This window comes from Parambassis ranga, chromosome 13, assembly GCF_900634625.1.
Source record: "Parambassis ranga chromosome 13, fParRan2.1, whole genome shotgun sequence".
Taxonomy (NCBI): Eukaryota; Metazoa; Chordata; class Actinopteri; family Ambassidae; genus Parambassis; species Parambassis ranga.
The window spans coordinates 23,094,455-23,108,887 of NC_041033.1; the positions used below are offsets into that span (position 1 = coordinate 23,094,455).

General features: G+C 35.4%; 1 long non-coding RNA gene across 2 annotated transcripts; it reads right to left on the bottom strand.

Moving 5' to 3' along the window:
* Positions 1 to 807: 807 nt before the first annotated feature.
* LOC114444646 (uncharacterized) lies at positions 808 to 14,208 on the bottom strand. Of its 2 annotated transcripts, XR_003671573.1 has the most exons (5): positions 13,907 to 14,208; positions 13,429 to 13,525; positions 2,302 to 2,488; positions 2,080 to 2,220; positions 808 to 1,412 (listed from the first exon to the last, which is right to left on the bottom strand). It is a non-coding gene; the product is annotated as an uncharacterized LOC114444646 (long non-coding RNA). The 2 variants fall into 2 exon arrangements; XR_003671572.1 differs by having other exon boundaries at positions 808 to 2,220.
* Positions 14,209 to 14,433: the final 225 nt, after the last annotated feature.

Sequence of the window (14,433 nt, forward strand, 5' to 3'; positions counted from 1 at the left end):
ATAATTTCTCCTGGCAATTAATCGTCCAGCCAAATCAGTTGTCGTGACGGGCCTATCCGTAGTTGTTACTGTTTTTAATGCAGTGTGACGCCCCCTGCTGTTTGACACTCAGTAAAGCTGTCTGTACACTTCTCCAGCTGTGTTTGTGTGTCCGGTCAGTCTGATGTCGTCAGTTGTGTTATTATTGTAATAACTTGTATCACCCACAGTGCAGTGATGTCATGTTGTACCTTTTCTGAACTCTGTTGACTTTCATTTCTCTTTTGTTCCATTTGTTCAGTGTCGGAGCTGCAGTGATGTTTATGACCAGCAGGAGGAGCTGCTGAGCTGTGTCTTCAAACCACCAGGTGAGTCAGTGATTAGCTGTGTGTGTGTGTGTGTGTGTTGCATTGATTAGATTAAAGATGGAGGCAAACATGTGGAACCAGCAGAGCTGTGTGTTTCCAGTTTATTGAGGTTCATGCAGGTCGAGTCCAACTTTAGCTTCAAATGGTTCCAATGTAAGTGATGAATTACCTGAGGTTAGAAAATACAGTAATGTTACGTAAAACTGAACAATAATGTGTTCAGAAGGCCTTTGTCAGGACACAGGAAATGATCAAGCCTTGAAAGTTGCTGTCTGTACTTTGATTTTATTCTAGATACACAGGCAGTGCAGGTGAAGACTTAGGGAGGAGTTGGGATTGAACCACCAACCTTCTAGTTATTGGACAACCCTGCTATACCACTGAGCCACTGCTGCCCCATCTGTACATCAGTAGTGTTGGGAAGTGTGTCTCAGTCACACACACTGTGCACCGTCAGTGTTTTCAGATGGAGGTGCTCGTTTGTGTCTTCCTTTTTAAATGGACGTCTCTGTTTCCTCCTGCAGGGTCTGCTGGGTGTGTCCTGCCTCCATAAACAGATGCGTCGATTCACCGACACCGGCCTCTTCAGCTGTGATCGTTTATATCTCCCGACAGGTTAGCAGCGTTAGCTTCACCTTCTGACCAGCTGGATCATCAGTGTTATTCTGGTCATGCTCTTTACTACGTAAAGGTTTATAAAGTGGTGACTATGTTCTTTACATACAACTCAGGCACCAAATGCTACCCAGTTATTTATTATACATTTCAATTCCATGCCTTGATCTGTGATTTTTATGCATGCCTGTAACAAAAAGAATTTCCCCTCAGGGAAACTAAAGGAGTTCTGATTACCTAATGTTAGCATTACTCACATTTGACCACATTTGTTTCGGCAATAAAACACTGCTTCAGAAATACAAGACTCGTCTTATTATTTTTGTTTATCAAGCACAGTTAAAAACTTAAGATGCAGAAAGAAGTGTTTGACCTCAGCAGCACGGCTCCACTGCTCCGCTGCCCCCCTCCAACACCGACTGAAGAGGACGGTGGGGATCAGTCTATGTGCTGAAAATAAAGGCAAATGTACAAGGTAACACCAGCTAGGGTAGATATGGGATAGGTCTATGTCCTGAAAAGATAAGGCTACGAAGTGGAACAAAAAGAAGGCATTCCAAGTTCTAGGCACAGGGATATGTCTATATACTGAAACTCTAATAAGGTGGGATATGGCTAAACACTGGTACTTCATAAATAAAAGGATAAGTCTATGTCATGGAATGAAGTGATGTCTGGATATGGCTATGTACTGGAATAAAAACGTATTCTAAATATTTCCTCCTTCCAGGGATATGTCTATCTACTAAAATCTAATGAGGTTGGATATGGCTAAACACTGGTTCCACATAGAAGATGAGCTAAAGCCACATCATGGAATGAGGTGAGGGGGGAAAAGGCTATGTTCTGAAATAAATGAAGTGTGGGATATGTTTATTTAATGAATAAAGCATGACTACAAATTAAGTATAATAATGGGGATAAAGCTATAAACTGTAATAATAACAAGGTATTCCAAGATAATGATACAACAAGCGGCTGACGGATAAATCTATGTAAACTTTTTAAAGGCATTTATATGGGTTCTTAAATAAAAACTTCTCAGAGGCTCAGCAGATGATTGGCTGTGTCGTGGTGATTCTTCTGCAGAGACACAAAGGACAGAGTTATACTGTACCTGCCCAGAGGAGGCGCTGTCCAGTGGAGGTGAGCTCCCAGAGGAAATGGGTATAGCCTATCCGTGTTTGGTAGACAACTCATTCCGATCCTGTCAGTGGGAGGTAGCTTGAATCGTTTCCGTGGTAACTCGACCAATTTACTGTCAAAACAAAAATAACAATTGTGTTACCTTGCAGAGCTATGTTACGTTAGCATGTATTAAAAGAGGTGGGTGTACTACCTCTGCTTCCATGGAGCCGACTGACAAAAAATCTAGCAGGGACTTGTTGACGGGGAAACTTCCCTTCCTCTTTGGCTCCATGACATCATTCTCCATCCTCACCAGGTCGCCTAACCAGAGCAGTTTCACAAAGAGCTCCTTCTCCGACTTCACCATGGTGAGTTTCATGAAAACACACTGCAGGATTCTGGAGAAATGAAAGGTTAAATTGGCACTAAAATCTTATTTTTCAAGAAATTTTGCATTTTTAAAAATTCATATAAAATAATCCACAAAAGATACAGCAGATATTTCACTGGATTATTACTAAAGAAGTCCTCCTCGATCACCACAGTGAGTTTCATGAAAAAACACTGCAGGATTCTGGAGAAATGAAAGGTTAAATTGGCACTAAAATCTGATTTTTCGAGAAATTTTGCATTTTTAAAAATTCATATAAAATAATCCACAAAAGATACAGCAGATATTTCACTGGATTATTACTAAAGAAGTCCTCCTCGATCACCACAGTGAGTTTCATGAAACAACACTGCAGGATTCTGGAGAAATGAAAGGTTAAATTGGCACTAAAATCTGATTTTTCGAGAAATTTTGCATTTTTAAAAATTCATATAAAATAATCCACAAAAGATACAGCAGATATTTTACTGGATTGTTATTAAAGACGTCCTCCTCGTTCAACACAGTGAGTTTCATGAAAACACACTGCAGGATTCTGGAGAAATGAAAGGTTAAATTGGCACTAAAATCTGATTTTTCGAGAAATTTTGCATTTTTAAAAATTCATATAAAATAATCCCCAACAGCTGCAGCAGATATTTCACTGGATTATTACTAAAGAAGTCCTCCTCGATCACCACAGTGAGTTTCATGAAAAAACACTGCAGGATTCTGGAGAAATGAAAGGTTAAATTGGCACTAAAATCTGATTTTTCGAGAAATTTTGCATTTTTAAAAATTCATATAAAATAATCCACAAAAGATACAGCAGATATTTTACTGGATTGTTATTAAAGACGTCCTCCTCGTTCAACACAGTGAGTTTCATGAAAACACACTGCAGGATTCTGGAGAAATGAAAGGTTAAATTGGCACTAAAATCTGATTTTTCGAGAAATTTTGCATTTTTAAAAATTCATATAAAATAATCCACAAAAGATACAGCAGATATTTCACTGGATTATTATTAAAAAAGTCCTCCTCGATCAGCACAGTGAGTTTCATGAAAACACACTGCAGGATTCTGGAGAAATGAAAGGTTAAATTGGCACTAAAATCTGATTTTTCGAGAAATTTTGCATTTTTACAAATTCATATAAAATAATCCCCAACAGCTGCAGCAGATATTTCACTGGATTATTACTAAAGAAGTCCTCCTCGATCACCACAGTGAGTTTCATGAAAAAACACTGCAGGATTCTGGAGAAATGAAAGGTTAAATTGGCACTAAAATCTGATTTTTCGAGACATTTTGCATTTTTAAAAATTCGTATAAAATAATCCCCAAAAGATGCAGCAGATATTTCACTGGATTATTACTAAAGAAGTCCTCCTCGATCACCACAGTGAGTTTCATGAAAAAACACTGCAGGATTCTGGAGAAATGAAAGGTTAAATTGGCACTAAAATCAGATTTTTCGAGAAATTTTGCATTTTTAAAAATTCGTATAAAATAATCCCCAAAAGATGCAGCAGATATTTCACTGGATTATTATTAAAGAAGTCCTCCTCGATCACCACAGTGAGTTTCAAGAAAAAACACTGCAGGATTCTGGAGAAATGAAAGGTTAAATTGGCACTAAAATCTGATTTTTCGAGAAATTTTGCATTTTTAAAAATTCATATAAAATAATCCACAAAAGATACAGCAGATATTTCACTGGATTATTTCTAAAGAAGTCCTCCTCAATCACCACAGTGAGTTTCATGAAAAAACACTGCAGGATTCTGGAGAAATGAAAGGTTAAATTGGCACTAAAATCTGATTTTTCGAGAAATTTTGCATTTTTAAAAATTCATATAAAATAATCCCCAACAGCTGCAGCAGATATTTCACTGGATTATTACTAAAGAAGTCCTCCTCGATCACCACAGTGAGTTTCATGAAAAAACACTGCAGGATTCTGGAGAAATGAAAGGTTAAATTGGCACTAAAATCTGATTTTTCGAGAAATTTTGCATTTTTAAAAATTCATTTAAAATAATCCACAAAAGATACAGCAGATATTTCACTGGATTATTTCTAAAGAAGTCCTCCTCAATCACCACCGTGAGTTTCATGAAAAAACACTGCAGGATTCTGGAGAAATGAAAGGTTAAATTGGCACTAAAATCTGATTTTTCGAGAAATTTTGCATTTTTAAAAATTCATATAAAATAATCCCCAAAAGATGCAGCAGATATTTCACTGGATTATTATTAAAGAAGTCCTCCTCGATCACCACAGTGAGTTTCATGAAAAAACACTGCAGGATTCTGGAGAAATGAAAGGTTAAATTGGCACTAAAATCTGATTTTTCGAGAAATTTTGCATTTTTAAAAATTCATATAAAATAATCCACAAAAGATACAGCAGATATTTCACTGGATTGTTATTAAAAAAGTCCTCCTCGATCACCACAGTGAGTTTCATGAAAAAACACTGCAGGATTCTGGAGAAATGAAAGGTTAAATTGGCACTAAAATCTGATTTTTCGAGAAATTTTGCATTTTTAAAAATTCATATAAAATAATCCCCAAAAGATGCAGCAGATATTTCACTGGATTATTACTAAAGAAGTCCTCCTCGATCACCACAGTGAGTTTCATGAAAAAACACTGCAGGATTCTGGAGAAATGAAAGGTTAAATTGGCACTAAAATCAGATTTTTCGAGAAATTTTGCATTTTTAAAAATTCGTATAAAATACTCCCCAAAAGATGCAGCAGATATTTCACTGGATTATTACTAAAGAAGTCCTCCTCGATCACCACAGTGAGTTTCATGAAAAAACACTGCAGGATTCTGGAGAAATGAAAGGTTAAATTGGCACTAAAATCTGATTTTTCGAGAAATTTTGCATTTTTAAAAATTCGTATAAAATAATCCCCAACAGCTGCAGCAGATATTTCACTGGATTATTACTAAAGAAGTCCTCCTCGATCACCACAGTGAGTTTCATGAAAAAACACTGCAGGATTCTGGAGAAATGAAAGGTTAAATTGGCACTAAAATCTGATTTTTCGAGAAATTTTGCATTTTTAAAAATTCATTTAAAATAATCCACAAAAGATACAGCAGATATTTCACTGGATTATTTCTAAAGAAGTCCTCCTCAATCACCACCGTGAGTTTCATGAAAAAACACTGCAGGATTCTGGAGAAATGAAAGGTTAAATTGGCACTAAAATCTGATTTTTCGAGAAATTTTGCATTTTTAAAAATTCATATAAAATAATCCCCAAAAGATGCAGCAGATATTTCACTGGATTATTATTAAAGAAGTCCTCCTCGATCACCACAGTGAGTTTCATGAAAAAACACTGCAGGATTCTGGAGAAATGAAAGGTTAAATTGGCACTAAAATCTGATTTTTCGAGAAATTTTGCATTTTTAAAAATTCATATAAAATAATCCACAAAAGATACAGCAGATATTTCACTGGATTGTTATTAAAAAAGTCCTCCTCGATCACCACAGTGAGTTTCATGAAAAAACACTGCAGGATTCTGGAGAAATGAAAGGTTAAATTGGCACTAAAATCTGATTTTTCGAGAAATTTTGCATTTTTAAAAATTCATATAAAATAATCCCCAAAAGATGCAGCAGATATTTCACTGGATTATTACTAAAGAAGTCCTCCTCGATCACCACAGTGAGTTTCATGAAAAAACACTGCAGGATTCTGGAGAAATGAAAGGTTAAATTGGCACTAAAATCAGATTTTTCGAGAAATTTTGCATTTTTAAAAATTCGTATAAAATACTCCCCAAAAGATGCAGCAGATATTTCACTGGATTATTACTAAAGAAGTCCTCCTCGATCACCACAGTGAGTTTCATGAAAAAACACTGCAGGATTCTGGAGAAATGAAAGGTTAAATTGGCACTAAAATCTGATTTTTCGAGAAATTTTGCATTTTTAAAAATTCGTATAAAATAATCCCCAACAGCTGCAGCAGATATTTCACTGGATTATTACTAAAGAAGTCCTCCTCGATCACCACAGTGAGTTTCATGAAAAAACACTGCAGGATTCTGGAGAAATGAAAGGTTAAATTGGCACTAAAATCTGATTTTTCGAGAAATTTTGCATTTTTAAAAATTCATTTAAAATAATCCACAAAAGATACAGCAGATATTTCACTGGATTATTTCTAAAGAAGTCCTCCTCAATCACCACCGTGAGTTTCATGAAAAAACACTGCAGGATTCTGGAGAAATGAAAGGTTAAATTGGCACTAAAATCTGATTTTTCGAGAAATTTTGCATTTTTAAAAATTCATATAAAATAATCCCCAAAAGATGCAGCAGATATTTCACTGGATTATTATTAAAGAAGTCCTCCTCGATCACCACAGTGAGTTTCATGAAAAAACACTGCAGGATTCTGGAGAAATGAAAGGTTAAATTGGCACTAAAATCTGATTTTTCGAGAAATTTTGCATTTTTAAAATTCATATAAAATAATCCACAAAAGATACAGCAGATATTTCACTGGATTGTTATTAAAAAAGTCCTCCTCGATCACCACAGTGAGTTTCATGAAAAAACACTGCAGGATTCTGGAGAAATGAAAGGTTAAATTGGCACTAAAATCTGATTTTTCGAGAAATTTTGCATTTTTAAAAATTCATATAAAATAATCCCCAAAAGATGCAGCAGATATTTCACTGGATTATTACTAAAGAAGTCCTCCTCGATCACCACAGTGAGTTTCATGAAAAAACACTGCAGGATTCTGGAGAAATGAAAGGTTAAATTGGCACTAAAATCAGATTTTTCGAGAAATTTTGCATTTTTAAAAATTCGTATAAAATACTCCCCAAAAGATGCAGCAGATATTTCACTGGATTATTACTAAAGAAGTCCTCCTCGATCACCACAGTGAGTTTCATGAAAAAACACTGCAGGATTCTGGAGAAATGAAAGGTTAAATTGGCACTAAAATCTGATTTTTCGAGAAATTTTGCATTTTTAAAAATTCGTATAAAATAATCCCCAACAGCTGCAGCAGATATTTCACTGGATTATTACTAAAGAAGTCCTCCTCGATCACCACAGTGAGTTTCATGAAAAAACACTGCAGGATTCTGGAGAAATGAAAGGTTAAATTGGCACTAAAATCTGATTTTTCGAGACATTTTGCATTTTTAAAAATTCGTATAAAATAATCCCCAAAAGATGCAGCAGATATTTCACTGGATTATTACTAAAGAAGTCCTCCTCGATCACCACAGTGAGTTTCATGAAAAAACACTGCAGGATTCTGGAGAAATGAAAGGTTAAATTGGCACTAAAATCAGATTTTTCGAGAAATTTTGCATTTTTAAAAATTCGTATAAAATAATCCCCAAAAGATGCAGCAGATATTTCACTGGATTATTATTAAAGAAGTCCTCCTCGATCACCACAGTGAGTTTCATGAAAAAACACTGCAGGATTCTGGAGAAATGAAAGGTTAAATTGGCACTAAAATCTGATTTTTCGAGAAATTTTGCATTTTTAAAAATTCATATAAAATAATCCACAAAAGATACAGCAGATATTTCACTGGATTATTACTAAAGAAGTCCTCCTCGATCACCACAGTGAGTTTCATGAAAAAACACTGCAGGATTCTGGAGAAATGAAAGGTTAAATTGGCACTAAAATCTGATTTTTCGAGAAATTTTGCATTTTTAAAAATTCATATAAAATAATCCACAAAAGATACAGCAGATATTTCACTGGATTATTACTAAAGACGTCCTCCTCGATCACCACAGTGAGTTTCATGAAAAAACACTGCAGGATTCTGGAGAAATGAAAGGTTAAATTGGCACTAAAATCTGATTTTTCGAGAAATTTTGCATTTTAAAAATTCGTATAAAATAATCCCCAACAGCTGCAGCAGATATTTCACTGGATTATTACTAAAGAAGTCCTCCTCGATCACCACAGTGAGTTTCATGAAAAAACACTGCAGGATTCTGGAGAAATGAAAGGTTAAATTGGCACTAAAATCTGATTTTTCGAGAAATTTTGCATTTTTAAAAATTCATATAAAATAATCCACAAAAGATACAGCAGATATTTCACTGGATTATTACTAAAGAAGTCCTCCTCGATCACCACAGTGAGTTTCATGAAAAAACACTGCAGGATTCTGGAGAAATGAAAGGTTAAATTGGCACTAAAATCTGATTTTTCGAGAAATTTTGCATTTTTAAAAATTCGTATAAAATAATCCCCAACAGCTGCAGCAGATATTTCACTGGATTATTACTAAAGAAGTCCTCCTCGATCACCACAGTGAGTTTCATGAAAAAACACTGCAGGATTCTGGAGAAATGAAAGGTTAAATTGGCACTAAAATCTGATTTTTCGAGACATTTTGCATTTTTAAAAATTCGTATAAAATAATCCCCAAAAGATGCAGCAGATATTTCACTGGATTATTACTAAAGAAGTCCTCCTCGATCACCACAGTGAGTTTCATGAAAAAACACTGCAGGATTCTGGAGAAATGAAAGGTTAAATTGGCACTAAAATCAGATTTTTCGAGAAATTTTGCATTTTTAAAAATTCGTATAAAATAATCCCCAAAAGATGCAGCAGATATTTCACTGGATTATTATTAAAGAAGTCCTCCTCGATCACCACAGTGAGTTTCATGAAAAAACACTGCAGGATTCTGGAGAAATGAAAGGTTAAATTGGCACTAAAATCTGATTTTTCGAGAAATTTTGCATTTTTAAAAATTCATATAAAATAATCCACAAAAGATACAGCAGATATTTCACTGGATTATTACTAAAGAAGTCCTCCTCGATCACCACAGTGAGTTTCATGAAAAAACACTGCAGGATTCTGGAGAAATGAAAGGTTAAATTGGCACTAAAATCTGATTTTTCGAGAAATTTTGCATTTTTAAAAATTCATATAAAATAATCCACAAAAGATACAGCAGATATTTCACTGGATTATTACTAAAGACGTCCTCCTCGATCACCACAGTGAGTTTCATGAAAAAACACTGCAGGATTCTGGAGAAATGAAAGGTTAAATTGGCACTAAAATCTGATTTTTCGAGAAATTTTGCATTTTTAAAAATTCGTATAAAATAATCCCCAACAGCTGCAGCAGATATTTCACTGGATTATTACTAAAGAAGTCCTCCTCGATCACCACAGTGAGTTTCATGAAAAAACACTGCAGGATTCTGGAGAAATGAAAGGTTAAATTGGCACTAAAATCTGATTTTTCGAGAAATTTTGCATTTTTAAAAATTCATATAAAATAATCCACAAAAGATACAGCAGATATTTCACTGGATTATTACTAAAGAAGTCCTCCTCGATCACCACAGTGAGTTTCATGAAAAAACACTGCAGGATTCTGGAGAAATGAAAGGTTAAATTGGCACTAAAATCTGATTTTTCGAGAAATTTTGCATTTTTAAAAATTCATATAAAATAATCCACAAAAGATACAGCAGATATTTCACTGGATTATTACTAAAGAAGTCCTCCTCGATCACCACAGTGAGTTTCATGAAAAAACACTGCAGGATTCTGGAGAAATGAAAGGTTAAATTGGCACTAAAATCTGATTTTTCGAGAAATTTTGCATTTTTAAAAATTCATATAAAATAATCCACAAAAGATACAGCAGATATTTCACTGGATTATTACTAAAGAAGTCCTCCTCGATCACCACAGTGAGTTTCATGAAAAAACACTGCAGGATTCTGGAGAAATGAAAGGTTAAATTGGCACTAAAATCTGATTTTTCGAGAAATTTTGCATTTTTAAAAATTCATATAAAATAATCCACAAAAGATACAGCAGATATTTCACTGGATTATTACTAAAGAAGTCCTCCTCGATCACCACAGTGAGTTTCATGAAAAAACACTGCAGGATTCTGGAGAAATGAAAGGTTAAATTGGCACTAAAATCTGATTTTCGAGAAATTTTGCATTTTTAAAAATTCGTATAAAATAATCCACAAAAGATACAGCAGATATTTCACTGGATTATTACTAAAGAAGTCCTCCTCGATCACCACAGTGAGTTTCATGAAAAAACACTGCAGGATTCTGGAGAAATGAAAGGTTAAATTGGCACTAAAATCAGATTTTTCGAGAAATTTTGCATTTTTAAAAATTCGTATAAAATACTCCCCAAAAGATGCAGCAGATATTTCACTGGATTATTACTAAAGAAGTCCTCCTCGATCACCACAGTGAGTTTCATGAAAAAACACTGCAGGATTCTGGAGAAATGAAAGGTTAAATTGGCACTAAAATCTGATTTTTCGAGAAATTTTGCATTTTTAAAAATTCGTATAAAATAATCCCCAAAAGATGCAGCAGATATTTCACTGGATTATTACTAAAGACGTCCTCCTCGATCACCACAGTGAGTTTCATGAAAAAACACTGCAGGATTCTGGAGAAATGAAAGGTTAAATTGGCACTAAAATCTGATTTTTCGAGAAATTTTGCATTTTTAAAAATTCGTATAAAATAATCCCCAACAGCTGCAGCAGATATTTCACTGGATTATTACTAAAGAAGTCCTCCTCGATCACCACAGTGAGTTTCATGAAAAAACACTGCAGGATTCTGGAGAAATGAAAGGTTAAATTGGCACTAAAATCTGATTTTTCGAGAAATTTTGCATTTTTAAAAATTCATATAAAATAATCCACAAAAGATACAGCAGATATTTCACTGGATTATTACTAAAGAAGTCCTCCTCGATCACCACAGTGAGTTTCATGAAAAAACACTGCAGGATTCTGGAGAAATGAAAGGTTAAATTGGCACTAAAATCTGATTTTTCGAGAAATTTTGCATTTTTAAAAATTCATATAAAATAATCCACAAAAGATACAGCAGATATTTCACTGGATTATTACTAAAGAAGTCCTCCTCGATCACCACAGTGAGTTTCATGAAAAAACACTGCAGGATTCTGGAGAAATGAAAGGTTAAATTGGCACTAAAATCTGATTTTTCGAGAAATTTTGCATTTTTAAAAATTCATATAAAATAATCCACAAAAGATACAGCAGATATTTCACTGGATTATTACTAAAGACGTCCTCCTCGATCACCACAGTGAGTTTCATGAAAAAACACTGCAGGATTCTGGAGAAATGAAAGGTTAAATTGGCACTAAAATCTGATTTTTCGAGAAATTTTGCATTTTTAAAAATTCGTATAAAATAATCCCCAACAGCTGCAGCAGATATTTCACTGGATTATTACTAAAGAAGTCCTCCTCGATCACCACAGTGAGTTTCATGAAAAAACACTGCAGGATTCTGGAGAAATGAAAGGTTAAATTGGCACTAAAATCTGATTTTTCGAGAAATTTTGCATTTTTAAAAATTCATATAAAATAATCCACAAAAGATACAGCAGATATTTCACTGGATTATTACTAAAGAAGTCCTCCTCGATCACCACAGTGAGTTTCATGAAAAAACACTGCAGGATTCTGGAGAAATGAAAGGTTAAATTGGCACTAAAATCTGATTTTTCGAGAAATTTTGCATTTTTAAAAATTCATATAAAATAATCCACAAAAGATACAGCAGATATTTCACTGGATTATTACTAAAGAAGTCCTCCTCGATCACCACAGTGAGTTTCATGAAAAAACACTGCAGGATTCTGGAGAAATGAAAGGTTAAATTGGCACTAAAATCTGATTTTTCGAGAAATTTTGCATTTTTAAAAATTCATATAAAATAATCCACAAAAGATACAGCAGATATTTCACTGGATTATTACTAAAGAAGTCCTCCTCGATCACCACAGTGAGTTTCATGAAAAAACACTGCAGGATTCTGGAGAAATGAAAGGTTAAATTGGCACTAAAATCTGATTTTCGAGAAATTTTGCATTTTTAAAAATTCGTATAAAATAATCCACAAAAGATACAGCAGATATTTCACTGGATTATTACTAAAGAAGTCCTCCTCGATCACCACAGTGAGTTTCATGAAAAAACACTGCAGGATTCTGGAGAAATGAAAGGTTAAATTGGCACTAAAATCTGATTTTTCGAGAAATGTTGCATTTTTAAAAATTCATATAAAATAATCCACAAAAGATACAGCAGATATTTCACTGGATTATTACTAAAGAAGTCCTCCTCGATCACCACAGTGAGTTTCATGAAACAACACTGCAGGATTCTGGAGAAATGAAAGGTTAAATTGGCACTAAAATCTGATTTTTCGAGAAATTTTGCATTTTTAAAAATTCGTATAAAATAATCCACAAAGGATACAGCAGATATTTCACTGGATTATTATTAAAGAAGTCCTCCTCGATCACCACAGTGAGTTTCATGAAAAAACACTGCAGGATTCTGGAGAAATGAAAGGTTAAATTGGCACTAAAATCTGATTTTTCGAGAAATTTTGCATTTTTAAAAATTCGTATAAAATAATCCCCAACAGCTGCAGCAGATATTTCACTGGATTATTACTAAAGAAGTCCTCCTCGATCACCACAGTGAGTTTCATGAAAAAACACTGCAGGATTCTGGAGAAATGAAAGGTTAAATTGGCACTAAAATCTGATTTTTCAAGAAATTTTGCATTTTTAAAAATTCATATAAAATAATCCCCAAAAGATGCAGCAGATATTACACTGGATTATTACTAAAGACGTCCTCCTCGATCACCACAGTGAGTTTCATGAAAAAACACTGCAGGATTCTGGAGAAATGAAAGGTTAAATTGCCACTAAAATCTGATTTTTCGAGAAATTTTGCATTTTTAAAAATTCGTATAAAATAATCCCCAACACCTGCAGCAGATATTTCACTGGATTATTACTAAAGAAGTCAAAAACACTGCACGATTATGGAGAAATGAAAGGTGTCCTGTGTGCAGCAGGTGAGGACATGCTGGACCGTTCAGTTACCTGAGCCTGGGGCATCTGTTGGTCCGGGTCGCGCTGCTGCCACTGCTCCTTCGTCATCCCTTCTATGTGAAACCAAAGATTGGTCGCGACCACTCGTCTGAAGAGAAGACAGATGGGTCAGTGCTGCCCTCTACAGGCACAGACAGCAGCTGCAGCTTCAACGTCAAACCGATGTCCAGCAGCCTAACGACAGCCGCTCTGAATTGCCTGGTGTATGAATGGATCTACATAAATAAACCTTGCCACCAAACGGAAACTTCCGGGGCTCAGACTTGAAGCCGATGCGGCAGTGTGAAAAGCTGCAATTCACAACGCAACCACTAGGGGCTGGCTCCAAAAGCAAGTCCATTTAGTTACAGCCTCCTGCACAGCAGGAATAAAAGTAACTGATACCAAACGTTCTGCATTTATCTGTTATATTGAAAGTGAAGCTGACACACGCAGACATGAACCATCAGGGAAACAGACATGTTACTACCTGAACACACATGCGCTGTGTGCGGTTTGCAGCCAGGGCAGATCCGGGCCACACCAGCTGCAGCAGGAAACTCACTCCAACACGGAACAGTTCACAGCTCAGACCCAGTGCGGCTCCGCGCGGCGCTCACCCCCTGCAGGATCCTGAGCAGCTCCCCTGGCCCTCAGAGCAGGAAGCGGTTTGTCTGGAAGAGGGCTGATCCGCTCTTTGATGGCCGACATCGCTCCGCACGATCACGTGACATCCTAAATGACGCTTCATTGCGTCACACACACGTTTCGCTGTTTTTAAATTCCAGTTTTTCTTTTTCAGAGATTTTGATTAACAACCAGGGAGAGAGAGGTCACGTGAACAAGCACCGGTATTCACAAAAAGCACGTGACCTACAGTAATCCATCATGGCCGCATCACATAACACAAATATATCATTGATGCTCATACTCTTTATACATGCTGTGCTAAACGTTGGCCAGCAGATGTCGCCAATTGTCCTTTTATCCAACAGTGAACCATTTCAACAGAATTGC